The following is a 15,928-nucleotide window of genomic DNA, read 5'->3' as shown; positions in this document are numbered from 1 at the left end:
GAATCTAACTAATTCTAATTTTTATTAGATTAATTTAAAGCTAAGAATACATATATTTTGTTTCAAGATTTGAAAATATTAAAGTATAACAGAAAAATTAATAATGTATGCGATTCACAATTATGTAACCTCGGTATTTATATTTTTTATTGAACATTGACAATTATAACTATTTTTAATTTTTGTTTGTTTCAGGTTTTCTAGGATACATTTGAAGCTGTTACAACACTTACTTCTTTGTTTACTATTATTTAATTAAAAAAAATGTAAACATTTTTTGTATCATTAATTTTTTATTAAAGATAAAGACAAATCATTTATTATAATATTGTGTCAAAATTTATTTACGTCTAACCTATTACAATAACTTAAGACCTCCTATTCCACCTTCACATCTTCAACACTTGAACTTAAAAAAATTTAATTTGAAAACTTGAACTTGAACATTTGAACTTCATAACTTTAACTTGAAAACTTAAACTTGACAACTTGAATTTATAAACTGAAACTTAAAACATTACAATTTACTAAAACTGAAAATAAACTTTGATCAAAAACTAATCTTCAAATTGCAAATAACTTTCAACTGAAAATATTACTTACGAACTAAAATTATTAATAAAATTTATAAATAGAATCTTATTTTTCAAATTATATTTCATTACCTTTATACTTATTTTGTATTTCTTATTTTAGCAACTTTGTATTAATTTAACTAAATTTCTATCAAATATTAATAATTAATTTACAACAATGCCTCGCCGAAGAGTAGTTCGTACACAAGAAGAAGAAGAAATATTTCAAGAAAATAGACGAGAAAGAAGAGCTGAATCCCAAAGACGTAGACGACAGGCTGAACGTAATGCTATTATTGATGAATCCAGAAATGAACCTGTACTCCGGGATCATTTAGGACCAATGAATATTTCATGCACACATTGTAGAGCACAGCATTTTATTGGAGAAAAAGTATCAAATAAAGGATTTTCTTTTAATGATTGCTGTAGTCATGGGGCAGTTCAATTAGAACCTACACCTGTATTTCCTACAGTTCTCAATGATTTGTTTAATGGATCTCATGCTAAATCGAATGACTTTTTTCAACATATACGTGTCTACAATAATTCATTGTCCTTTGCTTCTTTTAATGCTAACTTAGTTAATTTTGCTTCAAGACGTTCAGAACCATATTGTTTTAAAATTCAAGGACAAGTATATTATCAGATTAACACTGCCTTATATCCAGAAGAAAATAATAGTCCAGCTTACGGCCAACTTTTCATTGTTGATCCACTAGAAGCTACATATTTAAGAATGGAACAAAATTCTGATCTTCAGTATGAAACATTAGAAATTTTAGATAAGGTAATAAGAGAAAATAATATCTTTGCTAAATCATACGAAATGATGAAACAAGAAATAAGTAATCAACAAACCTTAATAAACTCTGATGAACCAGTACCAGAATTACAATTATTATTTGCATTAAAACCAGGAACTGATGCACGAAGATACAATTTTCAGCGAACCAATGAAGTAGCTGCTGTTTTTTCTACAACAGCTGATGGCGACATTCCAGAATCTTCGTAACTATTCGAAACAAAAACACAAAAACTTTACAATATGTAAGTACAATGGACCCAAATGTAGAACCATGGATTTATCCATTATTTTATCCTTACGGCAATCAAGGATGGCATCAAAATTTACAGTGTATAAATAGAAATAACGCTGGTGGTAATAATCGACGTGTGACCCGTTTAGCTTACACAAGATATAAATTAGCTATTAGACCAGATGAATTTAATCCTTTTCTTTTGGGACGCCGATTATTTCAACAGTATGTTGTAGATGCTTATGTCAAAATTGAAAAAGATAGAATTACATATGTCAAAAACCATCAAAAAGAAATTAAGACAGATACATATCAAGGATTACACGATTACTTGCAAAATTCGGCTAATGATATTGGTGGACAAGTTGGTAAAACAATAATTCCATCAACATTCATTGGTTCGCCTCGCCACATGCAACAATGTTATCAAGATGCAATGGCCTTAATTAATCGGAAAGGTAAACCTGATATCTTCCTTACAATGACATGTAATCCCAAATGGCCAGAGATAGTAGAAAATCTTTTACCTCATCAACAGGCTTCTGATAGACCAGATATTGTAGCTCGGGTATTTCATTTAAAGAAAGAACGCTTATTAGATTTTGTTATCAAAAAGAATTTTTTCGGCGAAGCCGCAGCATATGTATATGTAATTGAATTTCAAAAGCGAGGTCTACCCCACATGCACTTATTGATAACTTTAGCTTATGGTTCTAAGATAACCACTTCAGAGATTGTTGATAAATATATTTCAGCTGAAATTCCTGATGCACAAAATCCAACATTACAAGATATTGTTTTGAAAAATATGATACATGGTCCATGCGGTAGTTGGTGTCAAGTAGATGGAAAGTGTTCCAAAAAATTTCCTAAACATTTTGTAAACGAAACAAATATGGATGAAAATGGTTATCCTAATTATCGCAGGAGAAATACTGGGATTTTACATAAGCAGGCTAATGGTAATGAAGTCGATAATAGATGGGTCGTACCATATTGTCCTATTTTATTAGAAAAATTTAACTGCCATATTAATGTCGAAGTAGTTACGAGTATTAAATCCGTTAAATATTTATATAAATATATTTATAAAGGTCATGACGCTGCCACTGTAACAATTGGTGAATCTAATGAAGGTACCTCAATTAACCACGATGAAATCAGAGATTTTCTCGATGCTAGGTACTGGACCTGTTGAAGCATGTTACCGAATATTAAGTAAAATATTACAAGATAAAAGTCATGCTATAATAAGATTGCCATTACATTTACCGTATCAACATACTGTTACGATAAATGTCGGAAATATTACACAAGAAACTTTAAGTTCTATAAGTAGCATGTTACTAGATTATTTTAAATTAAATTTAGAAAATCCAGAAGCAAGACAGTATTATTATGCAGATATTCCAAGCAAATTTGTTTATAAAAAATCTAAAATTGATGGTTTATTGGTTTCAAGTTGGCAAGTCCGTAAACAAAGTTTTAATTGCATTGGACGTATGTATTCAATTAGTCCAACTCAAATAGAACTATTTCATTTGCGACTATTGTTACTGCATGTTAAAGGTGCTACAAGTTTTGATTACTTGAAAACTGTTGATGGTATCCTGTACCCTACATTTACAGCGGCATGTTTAGCTTTGGGTCTTATAGAAGATGATGAAGAATGGATTAAAGCCATGGAGGAAGCAATCGTGTGGATGATGCCTGTGCAACTTCGCCGATTGTTTGTTCGTATTGTGATCCATTGCCAACCTATTCACCCTGAAGAATTATGGAATAAATTCAAAGACTCAATGTCTGAAGATTTTTCACAAACAAATGAATTAACTATAAGTCACCAAAAAGCTTATGCACATATTAATAATTTATTAAATATGGAAGGTAGAACTTTAAGTGATTTTCCTACGATGGAGCAAACAGTCGAACTCAATATAGCATGTGATGAAATTGAAGAAGCAAATTTGCCACAAATGGCAGAACTTGGCCAACAGCAGTATGAGAACTTAAATAATGGTCAAAGGGAAATCGTAGATACAGTTCTTCGTGCAGTTAATCTTAATGATCATTATAGAAATAATTGCATATATATTGATGGTCCAGGTGGATCTCTGGAAAAACATATATTTACACTACTCTGTACAATTTATTATCATCAAAAAATATTAAAGTATGTACAATGGCATTTACTGGTATTGCTGCCACATTACTTCCTCATGGAAAGACAGTACACAAAACGTTTGGCTTACCAGTTCCTATGTATCACGATTCATCATCAAAAATTAAAGCACAATCAAAAGAAGGGCTCTTTTTAAAAAATTCCGATGTGTTTATCTGGGACGAAGCTCCAAGCTCCAATGGCTCCAAGATATGCTTTAGAAATTGCAAATCGAACTTTGCAACATATTATGAACAATAATTTGCCATTCGGAGGAAAAATTTTTATACTAGGAGGAGATTTTCGACAACTTCTTCCAATTAAAATTAGAGGAACTAGATGTGAAACACTGAATCTTTCCATCAAATACAGCGAATTGTGGAAGTATTTTAAAAAGTTTACTCTTACCACAAATATGAGAGTAAGGTCAAATGAAATTAATTTCGCTAAATATTTATTAGAAGTTGGTAATGGAACAATAAATGATTTAAATGACAACATTGATCTGCCTGAACATTGCATTCTTGATGGCGATACTGACATTGCATACTATTCATTCGGTCAATTGATCGAGGAAAAACGATATGAAGATATGAGTCAATGTGCTATATTATCAGCCCGAAATTTGATGTTGATGAAATTAACAAACAAGTCACTAATCTATTGGATGTAACGAGTGAACATTTATATACGGCTATCGACAGTACAGAAAATTGTAATAACGGTGAATTAGATGAAGTGCTTTTTCCAGAATACTTGAATTCTCTAAATCCAACAAGTCTACCTCCTTATGAGTTGCGCTTAAGAAAACATTGTATTGTAATGCTTATTAGAAATATAAGTATTAATGAAGGTCTATGTAACGATACACGATTAAGAATAATAGATTTTTCTAATCATTTATTGAAATGTATAATTTTAACTGGCGACAAAGCTGGACGTATCGTTTTCATAAACCGAATTACATTGTACTGTGAAAATGACTATCCTTTTACATTTAAAAGAAAACAATTTCCTATAAAAATAGCTTTTGCAATGACCATCAATAAATCACAAGGCCAAACATTTCATAAAATTACTATAGACCTGCGAGCAAATGTTTTTAATCACGGTCAGCTTTATGTAGCTATGTCCAGAGTTAGATCTTGGGATTCTGTTAAAATATATCTTGGAAGACAAAGACAAGGAGTACAAGTAAAAAATTACGTATATAAAGAATTATATCTATAACTTCCTTTAAGACAAATCTTTTTGTCATTACAAAAATTATAATAAATATGCTTACAATTTGTTTTACTTTTTCAATGATAGGCATTAATGAGTATTTTATTGCATAATTATTTATACACAGTTACAACTTCAAGATTTAATACGTGAAATAATTAAATATAATTATATCTATTGTCTTTATTATTTTAAATTATCTACGCACTGAAAATGTTCTGTTTTCATGATTGATATATGTTTATATCCAAAACTTAAACATGCCGCGCGCAACGCGCGCGCTAAATTCCTAGTTTCTATAAACATTTCCCGATTTTTGCGAAAATGTCCCTGATGAACATTTTTAAATGTTCACAATTTACAACTTTTTACCGAATTTAAAATTGTTTTTACAAATACAATAATTTTTACAAGCATTTTTCTAAATTGTTCACTTTTTTTATAAATTTTCGAAACTTTTTAAAACTTTAAGGTTTGTCTGTCTTTGTCCAAGGTTTTCATGAACTTAACCAACACAATAATCCAATAAAAACGTAAAATACTCACATTTTAAGTAATAAAAGTCGCGAGTTTTGCTATTTTTCGCGGGAAATACGTGAGTTGTGCTACTCTTGGCGGCATTTCTGAACTGTGCTACACTTCGCGGCAAATCGTAAGCTGTGCTAGTTTTTGTTTAAAAATTTGAACTGTGCTAGTCTTCGTACGGAGCGACGATATTATAAAAAAAAGCAAAAACTTTTTTTCAAAAATCAAAAAATGGCTATAGTAGTAGGGGCAAAACTGCTACTGCGCCATGCAACTCCTGCGCCACCAAATACCGACCAAGGGTAACTCATATTAGTAGGTCCCTGTTTTACCGGCAGATCATGTCGCCCGTACAGCCCGCGGTGGCGCCCCCACCGACGCACGGTAACTCATATTAGTAGGTCCCTGTTTTACAGACAGAGCGTTGCATATTGACCGTTCTGCCAGCGGTGGCGTTGTCAACGGTGGCACTCCCGTTACCGACCCCCCTCCATAGCTCAGAGTGAGCATCGGTAATTTACTTTATCGACCTGGGATGCTATGGATAATTTGGAATAGGATTTGTAGGATTAAAGGTTAAGATTAATAAATAAATACATCAAAATATTCATTTTTATTTTACTTTATTCAAAAAAGATGTAAAGACATGTATATTATAAAATCTTTCGGAACTTCTTATAACCTTGATGTTCTGGCATGGACTTCGTATTAGTGGAATATTTCTCAAAAGTATTTTTTAACCGTTCAAATTTATTAACAGCAGTAGAACAAGGTTCTCCACGATACGTATTACATTGTTTATCATCTTGCACTCTTCTAGCGCTTTTATCCTCCTTGAGAGGTGTGTACGGAATGCTATTTCGTTTCATTTTTTGTATCTATCCTGACAGATGGTTTAAGATAATACAGATTCGAATGTTTGTTCCTGCAAGCTTTATATAGTTTCAAACAAGTTTCTTAATATCACCACTTATAGGATTATACTTGACAATGCGATCATGTAGAATTAGACAATACGCTGTAGTGTCCACGGGTATATTACGCTTACATTCAAATTCAAGACGTACGTCTACAGCTGCCTGTTTGAGTGACTCGTTTTGTTTTGAGCAGTCGATAACTATGAGTGGAGCATTTGTAATGAATTCTTCTTTGCTTAAAAGGAGATCTATTACAATTCTATCAGAATAATACGCATTCTGAAAATTAGCATACATATCGTAAAGCATGGCAAACTGATTGTTTAAAATATCAAGATTCAGATTTCCATACGGATAGCTCTGAGAGTTGAGGAAAAGTTTGACATTACTAATATTACAATGATCAAAATGACTAGCATTTTGTCTTCGTACACCTTTCCTCCCTGTTTGAAAACCGAGAATGATAAAACGTGGTTTTTCCAGCTGATTCGATGTTTTTACAGTCCATACTTGTTGCGTGGTTGTTGGAAGTACTCGATACTCATACAACTCCCATGAACGAAAACTCATCGAAATCGGTATATCTTTATGAATACAGTTAAATAGTTGTATTTTTCGTCGGTCTGACAGCATGAGGTAGGGCATAAGCCACTCTATACGATTGATCTCGATTTTGAATTCTCCATATGCCGGTCTCCCGTCCACCATTAAAGCCTCTTGCAAAACAGCATTCAAATCATTTCTCGATCTTGTGAGAATAAGTTCATGCTTAACGTTTACAACGATTTTGCGATAATCTTCAGCAAAACCAAAAATCATTGATAGAGGAACTGTCACATCAAAGTTTCCATTATTATCAGCTATATTTCCCACGTCAGTAATAGGTATCCAGCCAGAATTTTCAAGATACTTTAGTTGACTAGGTGAGAAAAATTAAATCTTTCTATTCATTGTACGTATACCTCCCACCCATACCACGGCCTGCCATATGATCTGCCGTGATAATCTCTAAGTAGGATTTCTCTACAGCGTTGTAAAACAAGCTTTTCTTTGCAGTCTTCGTCATTTTATCAATTCCTTCGTTGCTTTCGTATTTTCTCACAAAATCTTTGAACCTTAAGCAGAAATTAAACGCTGATTCTTTGTTCTTATTGAATTTCAGATTGAACAGTTGTTTCTAAGCTGTGTGAGCGTTGGTTCTGAATTCGTTTCTTTTCATTTCTTTAATCTTTTCCAGTAGTTCAACTAGGTCTTTAATATTCAAAACGTGGGCGTGTTATTCGAAAACATAGAATAATTTTCGCGACTTCCATTCCGAAAATAAGAAATCCTCAAAGAGAACGTATTCTAAGTCTAATTTTAACTTGTACGTTCGCGTGATGTTAGTTTGCTTTGATTTCGTATCATTCAAGCCTGAATTTTACAGAAACATTTTTAAACGCGTGGAACTGTTATGAGAAAAACGTTCCCTTACTTCTATGTCTTCAGGTAGTTTTACTTCGTTGAACTTAGTCCCAAATCGTTCAGCAGCCTCTAATCAACAATCTATACGAGGACTGGTCTTTCCAAGTGTTTCCATTTATGTTTTCATTCCACTCATACGGGTCAAAACCATGAGATCTAGGCATAAGGGTGGATGAACTCTTGAATTCTGTATTTGTAAAATCTTTGAATCCTGGTGTCAGAGGTACAGACTGATTACGGTTTACTAGGTGATAACCGCGCCAGCATCCTCTCGGTGGTAGCTTAAACGGTTCGTCGGGACGTATGTTGCTCATAATTTTGGGCTTGTTGGCTTCAAATTGACCAACCTTTCCAGCCAGTTTTTTCGTTCATCTGTGTTCTGATTCTTTAATTTTATACCGTCTACAGACTTTCTCAGATTGTCCATGTCCGTTCTAAGTACCTTGGTCGTGTTTTCAAGATTTACATTCATCCTTGAGTTCTCTCTCACGATTGATGACATTCCTTCAAACAGCTTGTCGCTGAGATTAACTCAAGTTGTGATGCTGCTCTGTAACATGCCGATGAGATCGTCTATGTTGGCTTTCGTTGTACTTGAATTTGTATATGGGGGTGATGACTTAGTAGCTCCTGCTCCCTGTCCGTCGCTACAGTGGCTTATGGATCCTCTCAACCCTACCACTTGGTCTCTTACTGCTTTCAGAATTCCCGGCATTCTGGCTGATTCTTTCAATGTTCTTATCTGTATCTGTGTTTATTCACATACACAATAATCTACGGTTAAAAAAATACCCTTGCAAGGCTCCCTATATTTTGTGCACAAGTATCGGGCTATCTTGCAGTTAGTCGAGGCACTTCCAAAAAAGCTCCCCAACCAACCTAGTCTCTTGTTGCGGAAAGTGTGCCGAAACACGGCTTTCGCCACCTAAGACCCACTGAGCACCGGAGCAGGTTTGGCAGATCTGTGTGAGGGCCTAGTTTTTTTCGAGCGTGGGACACTGACTAAGTGTCTGTACGTACGCACGTACCTAGTCACATCCGTAGGTTCGGGTTAATGTATTTATGTATATAAACGTAACCATTGATCACAGTCATAACTTCATTACCTAGTTGGAGATTTTCATCCTTGCAGTTGATCATCCATATATTTTCACTGTAGAGTTGAAGCCACAGGGTCTCGTCAGGTCGTTCGTCCTAGGTCAGATCGTAACGATCCAGGATCTTTTCACATATATCCTTTCAGTCCGCGTTTGAGCTTGAATCTGTTGGAATGTTTTTTTCATTAATTTAATTAATATTTATTATATTAAATTTGTATTTTCTTTGTTCTGCATACACGTTTGCATATGAATGTCGCTTCATTGAATTAATTTAATCATTAATTCGTTGCAAAGTTCGTAGCACGCAGGCAGAGTTACGCTAGATGTCTAGGTGCGCGTTGGCTTTTCAAAAATTGCCGCGTATTAATAGAGTGATTACGTGACTTCATGTGTCTGCGCGCAGCCTTTTCACAGCACTCGCTTTATAGTGTGTATCGTTATTGCTTGCATAAGACGTACGTATTCTATTCAACGTGCACATTTATACGCATCCATATATATACAGGCTTCTTTTTCATCGACTGTATCGTGTTCGTATATAGTCTGCTGTAAGGCGAGAGCGCAGCGGCAGCAACTCTCCATCTGGTCTCGTGCACGCGCACGAAAGTATAGCGCGAGGCTGAACTAAGATATCGTCGGCCGAGCTCGACGCGAGTATTCTGGAGGAGGCAAGGGCCTCAAACCACTAGGGGCTCATCAACGTCAATGAGCTTCTTCCTCCGGAGTTACACAAGCTGCGCGTCAGGGTCAGGCAGGAAGCAAAGAAGAGGCATGGATGCAGGTCCTACGCCCGGGACGGGACAATATACATCCGATCTTCGGAGGCCACCGTCATCAACTCTGATAAGGACCTGGGCGCTTTTTCAGCCCGGAGACCACTAATCAATAGCAGCAACAACAATAACAACTACGACAACAGTAACAACGACTGAAAACAATGCACATTATTCGCTCCACACCACCTTCATCTTTATTATCTTCGCCTGCACCTGCATCTTCCAAAATAACTCTGTCCGAGGACTTAAGGGCCTGCCACTTTAATGCTAACTCTCTTACGGGTCACATTGAGGCGGTCAGACTCTTCTTGTCTACTCGTCCCTTCTTTCATGTAATGGCTGTAACTGAAACCCGGCTAAACGACAAGATGAAAAGTACCCTTTAATTGACAACTATACACTCCTAAGACGTGACAGAAACAGGAACGGTGGAGGCGTGACCCTATACATACATAACACCCTCACAGCTAAAATCATCTCCTCATCTGACGGCACATGGTTGGACAGACCGACCGGACCGGACCGACTCTATCGTCGCTTCCGCAAATCACGTCACCTTTTGGACTTGTTCCTTTACAGACTGGCCAGGAATGACGCTCATAGACTGGTTGAGGATGCCAGGCTGAATTAATATCATTCACGCCTGTCATCCCTGACTGACGTCGGCTAGATCTGGAGAGAGCTTGAGAGACTTGGAATCACCACCTCCAAGGAAAAACCACCGTCTCACTTCTCCATTGAAAATCTCAACAAGAATTTCAGCGGTGTGTCCACCGATCCGCTAACCCCTGCTGTTGAGGATTATCTGCGCAAGCTCGAGGGTCAGAACACCCCCGAACATTTCAATTTTAGGGAGATAACGGAATCAGACGTAGCAGCCGCTATTATGCACTTTGACACCCAGGCAAGGGGCAGCGATGGCATCCCACAGGTTGTAATTCATAAGGCACTGCCAGTACTTGCTCCCATCCTCTGTCGTATTTTCAACTTGTCGTTGAGCGAGTCATGCTTCCTCTCTGACGGGAAAAAGTCATTAGTGCTCGCGCTAAACAAAGTCAAATCTCTGAACATCTTGAATCGAGGCTCTACCGTGATAGTCTCCAAACTGGTTTCGCTCTGGACACAGTACACCATCAGGCCTTATTAAGTTGACCGACGATGTCAGGCTTGGGATCAACAAAAAGATGGTAACACTCCTTCTTCTTTTCCATTTTAGTAAGGCGTTTGACACTGCGTGTCACGTCAAGCTACTTAGCAAGCTAACCTCTTTCGGCTTCGCTAAGCAGGTAATCGGCTGGCTCGCCTCATACCTAACAGCCAAAGAGCAGGCTGTCATTGGTAACAATAAAGAACTTTCCATCTTTCGCCCACTCAACACCGGGGTACCGCAGGGATCCATCCTGGGTCCTCTGTTGTTCTTGCTGTACATCAATGATATCAGCTTCTGCTTCCGACATATCTCATTTCATATACGCGGATGACTTGCAGATTTATAGCCAATGCCGCCTGAAGAAGCTCGACTTCCGTTCCGAGAGGATGACTGCTAACGCCGACAGGATTTCAGGCTGGGCTGCACAGAATCATCTAAAACTGAACGTTCGCAAAACACAGGCAATCGTCCTGGGCTCTTTCTACTACATTAACGCTTTGCTAACTTTTGCTAATACATATATCAATATAGGAGGAGCCCGGGTAAAATATCAATCATCTGTGCGCAGTCTAGGCTTGGTGCTCGACTCTAAGTTAACCTGGAAAGAACACGTCACACAATTGTGTAAACGTGCCCACTCATTAATTTACAGTCTCAATTCTTTTAGAAAGAGCACTGATCAACGACTGCGCAAGCACCTTGTGCAAGCATTATTAATCCCCATCATTAACTATTGCTCACTAGTGTACTGCGACCTGACTCAAGAACTAGACACCAAGCTACAGAGACTGGTGAACATGGGAATCCGTTACATCTATGGTGTAAGAAGGGACGAGCACATCTCCCCCTACAGGCGTGAGTTGCAATGGCTCACCACCGCTGGACGTAGAAAATACTTCATGGTCTGCTTCTTAAGGAAGTTCTTTAACACTGCCACTCCAGCCTATATCATGGCCTTTTTCGACTTCCACGTTGCACTCCGCCCTGTGAGGGGGGAGGTGACCCCTGGACATACCCCCTTTGACACAGAGACGCTGCAAAAGTTATTTTATGTCAGCGACTCATATCTTTGGAACGCTCTACCACCTCATCTGCGGAACACAAACTCTGTCACACATTTTGTGACACTGGCCAAACGCCACTTCTTGGCAGAGGACAACATCGAGCCCTAGTCAATACTCTTTCACTCTCCACATACAGCTGGCATCTTTCCATCTCGCCCTCATCACATCACATTCCATTGCACATTCGATTCCACATACAACATCTATCACCCAAATTAAATTAAAAACACTCTATATACATCAATTACTAAAATGTAAATATTGTACAATATAATGTACAGAAAAATAAAATAAATCTAAATCTAAATCTAAATCCGTTTCGTATAGCTTATGTGTGTGTGTGTGTGTGTGTGAGAGAGAGAGAGAGAGAGAGATGAGGCAGCCATAACGCTTTCTTCCGAGAATTTTACCGCGCGCTTATGCTTGTTCAAACTTCTTGGAAATGCGTTTTTCGACTTTCTTGTTTTGACGCGTTTCAACTTTTTGTTAATTTATGACGTTTACTATACGTACTCACGTATTTTCTTTTATACGTTTTTATACAGAGAGACTTTTTGTCGTTTGATTGATTTTTTTTTATTTTATATATGCTTGACAAGTTTTTAGGTACGATTTTAATATTCTTCTTTACTTTGCATTTTATCACTTCACTTTTCTTTTTTTTCACACACGTATATTTAATTCAATTTTAAATCAAGGTTTTTATCAAAAACGCGTTTTTTTATATTGAATCTTTACGTCACTTTATAATTTATTTTCTTATGTACTTACACGTTCTTGCTGGATTTTCCCATCTATACTGACTTCTTGCCATCGTGATAGATTTGACCTTTGTCTCAGATGTTTCGTAGGACGTTCCCTGGCGGATTTCGAGTTCTAGTCCTTAGCTTCTCTGTGTACGGCGTTTGCGTGTCATTCCCTGGGAAGCAGGCTCGTATTCGTCCTTGGCTTCTACATGGTGTGTAGATCGTGGTATTTTTCGTATCACTTTCACTATCACTTTTTTGCGCAGTGTTTGCGAGCGTGGCTCATAACCTGACGGTATATAAGCTATAAGCGAACGCGAATATCAGGAATAAGGTGATACGAGAAGGGAAAACACTATGAATTATAAGAAAGATAAACGTGGCTTTATTTGATGACTGAACTTTAGCGTAGGTAATATAGAGAGACTTGGCGTGACAGAGAAAGCGTATGTCTTGCTCAAGAAGCGCGCAAGAAGTGAGGCGGCGAGCGGAGATAGCGCTTCGGAGCAGCACCGGAGCAGATTGACGAACTATAGATGGCGGGTGTTATCGCCAATATTCCAACATTGAAAAATCTTGCTATGATTCGACAGAAAATTACCCATATATCTTTCTATGTTGTATAGTTCTTTGTGCTATACTCCCCCCCCCCCCCCCCCCCACTAAATAACGTAAAAATCGTCAATTTTTATGCTAATTTTGAAAATCTGAATGCCCCTCCCTACAGCCCCCCACACTGAATATATACTTAAAAGAGAATAAAATTATTCATCTTTATACTGCAGAGAATTTAGATGACCGTTAGTCATTCCTTTGTTATAGACCAAAAAGTGCAAATTTTAAACCATTATAACTCAAAATCAAACTATGGAACTTCTTAAAAAAATTATGTTGATGAATTATGATAAGAAATACTTTCCTCATAAATATTCTGATATTCTACTTATTCTTTTCTGAGAAAATTTAATTACTGAAAAAACCCGTATTGACAGAGCGTAATAACTGAAGAAAAAGGCATGAATCAAATTGGGAACTTAGCTACTGAAAGCTAGCTGAGATTAGTGGCCGATTCTGGTAAAATGAAAGCAAATGCTGTGCACCCAAGATTTTTATCTAAATTTGTTCTAATTAGAACAAAGATTTGGTGACGACACGGTAGCAGGCTTTATTAAGACTTTCGATGACTCGATTTGGACCCGTGTATCTTAATTAGGCTAAAGCAGCTTCTTCAGGACAAAAGCTGAAGTAGCAATGGAAAAATGGCTTAGTAAGCAGTACATGTGCTGAGCTTGAAGTGACCAAGAAATTGTGCATTAACTGGTTTAGATAAAAGACAAAGGTTGGCGCATGAGTGATAAGGTTAGGCTCTTGCGGCTCGAGTGCTGCGATGGTCAAGTAGCCATTTTTGTAAAAGAACAACAAAATTTGTATAGGAGATGTCGAAGCCACGCTGATCGGTCGAAATGTTCTGGTTTTCCTAACCTCAAAAATATTTTGGATCATACATAACAAATGAATAAACTCATTTATCGTACATAAACGTGGTGCCGAGGTGCGTATTATAAAGCTATAAATTTACAAGCACCCAACTATGTACACTAATGTATAATTTAGACAAACAATGAGAACTACAATGCAAGGTAGAGGCGACGATGAAAGTGAGAATCAGTAAGATGACCGTCACTTTCCAATACAATATTTCATAATATGAAGTTTTTTAATAATTAAATAACTGGAAAATCTGTGTTCTGGGGTCACTTACGCAATAAGGAACAATTATCAATTTTATTCTTTTGACGAATGCGAGCAATTTGTATTATAAGCTCTATCCACAAAAAATCATTGCGATGTGTAGAAGCATTAGTTAATAAGCTCAACGTTTTAATAATGAAAGGACTTGGTGTTGCTATATCCATATAAATACTTATATACAGTAGAAAATAGGGTAAGAATTTGTTATATATCAATTTTTTGCTGATTTAGTATTTCTAGGCCTTAATATGATTAATTAAAAATTTATATATTTAAGGAGTTTTTAAAACGGTAGCTTTTCAATATGCATGGTGGCTTGTAGGATCAAGATGACCTAATGAGCGCGCATTTGAGTGCATCAATTTAGTCATCATTAATCGATATTTATTTTGCAGCATTGTTTTTCTCTCATTCATCTATACTATGATTTTGGAAAAAATTAAAGAGTTGTGTTATGTCTTAAAATTTATATGCTTTTATACATCTAAATTATTCGCGGTGAAAAGATAGGAAATATTATTCACCTTTTTATAGTTATTATTTTAAATTTATATTTAGGAAATATTATTCACTATTTACTATTTTTGTTAACTCTTTCGATAAAATTATCACAAAAAAACTATATTAAAGAATCGATATGAAACCAAAAGGCATTGATAAAATTAAAAATAGATTTTATTTTTATTATCCTACGTAAAAACATAAAGATCGATCATCAACATATATTAGAGGCCCTAGGTAATGCCCTAGGTAATCTCGGAAATTGTAATTATTGCTTAATTTGTTTTGCAGACATTAACAATGAATATTAGCAAAGTAGCGTACGTCCGTACGTACTGAAGATAATCATGATAAGGACTATTTAAACGACATACGGTTTTTTCGTTTATTTGGGGTGATATCCATTGCTCTTTCTTGTAGGCAATGTCCCGTAGATCAGAAAGTCATCTGGCACCTGTATTATATGATTTATTATCGGCAAATTTAATTAATATACAATGCTTCTAATTGTGGACAATGTACGTAAATCAGGGAGTCATCCTGGCATCTAGACATCGTCTACAAGAATTCGAAAGTATTGTTTGCTATACTTCATGTTTAAGTGTCGCTCTTCTCTTGAGATGATGTCGCGTCGACCCGGAGGTCAACCTGACACCTAGACATTGTCTACAAGAAGTTATATTGATATACATTGTATTGTGAAGTATATTGTGCTTCTTATTGTAAATGATGTCTCGTCGACCAAGGGTCATCTTTCTTAAGTAAATTTACAATATAATATACTGTGTTTACTTCAGACAGATTCGATTAAAGCTTTTTATAGTTATAGAGGAATAATGTGGGTAATAATATGAAAACAGCTAATATTATATCCATCGTAGGTAATACATTTTTGAATTTATCTTAATTAAGCGGTTACTGTTATATGTAGGA

General features: G+C 36.2%; 1 protein-coding gene across 14 annotated transcripts in view; it reads right to left on the bottom strand.

Annotated features, from left to right (window-relative positions):
- Positions 1-15,928, bottom strand: part of LOC107981432 (putative thiamine transporter SLC35F3) — a 671,722-nt gene that overhangs the window by 81,941 nt on the left and 573,853 nt on the right. The window lies entirely within an intron of this gene.

The sequence above is a fragment of the Nasonia vitripennis genome, assembly GCF_009193385.2.
Source record: "Nasonia vitripennis strain AsymCx chromosome 4 unlocalized genomic scaffold, Nvit_psr_1.1 chr4_random0003, whole genome shotgun sequence".
Classification (NCBI taxonomy): Eukaryota; Metazoa; Arthropoda; class Insecta; order Hymenoptera; family Pteromalidae; genus Nasonia; species Nasonia vitripennis.
Note: the sequence above shows the minus strand (reverse complement) of the source record. Positions and strands in the feature narration are given on the sequence as shown.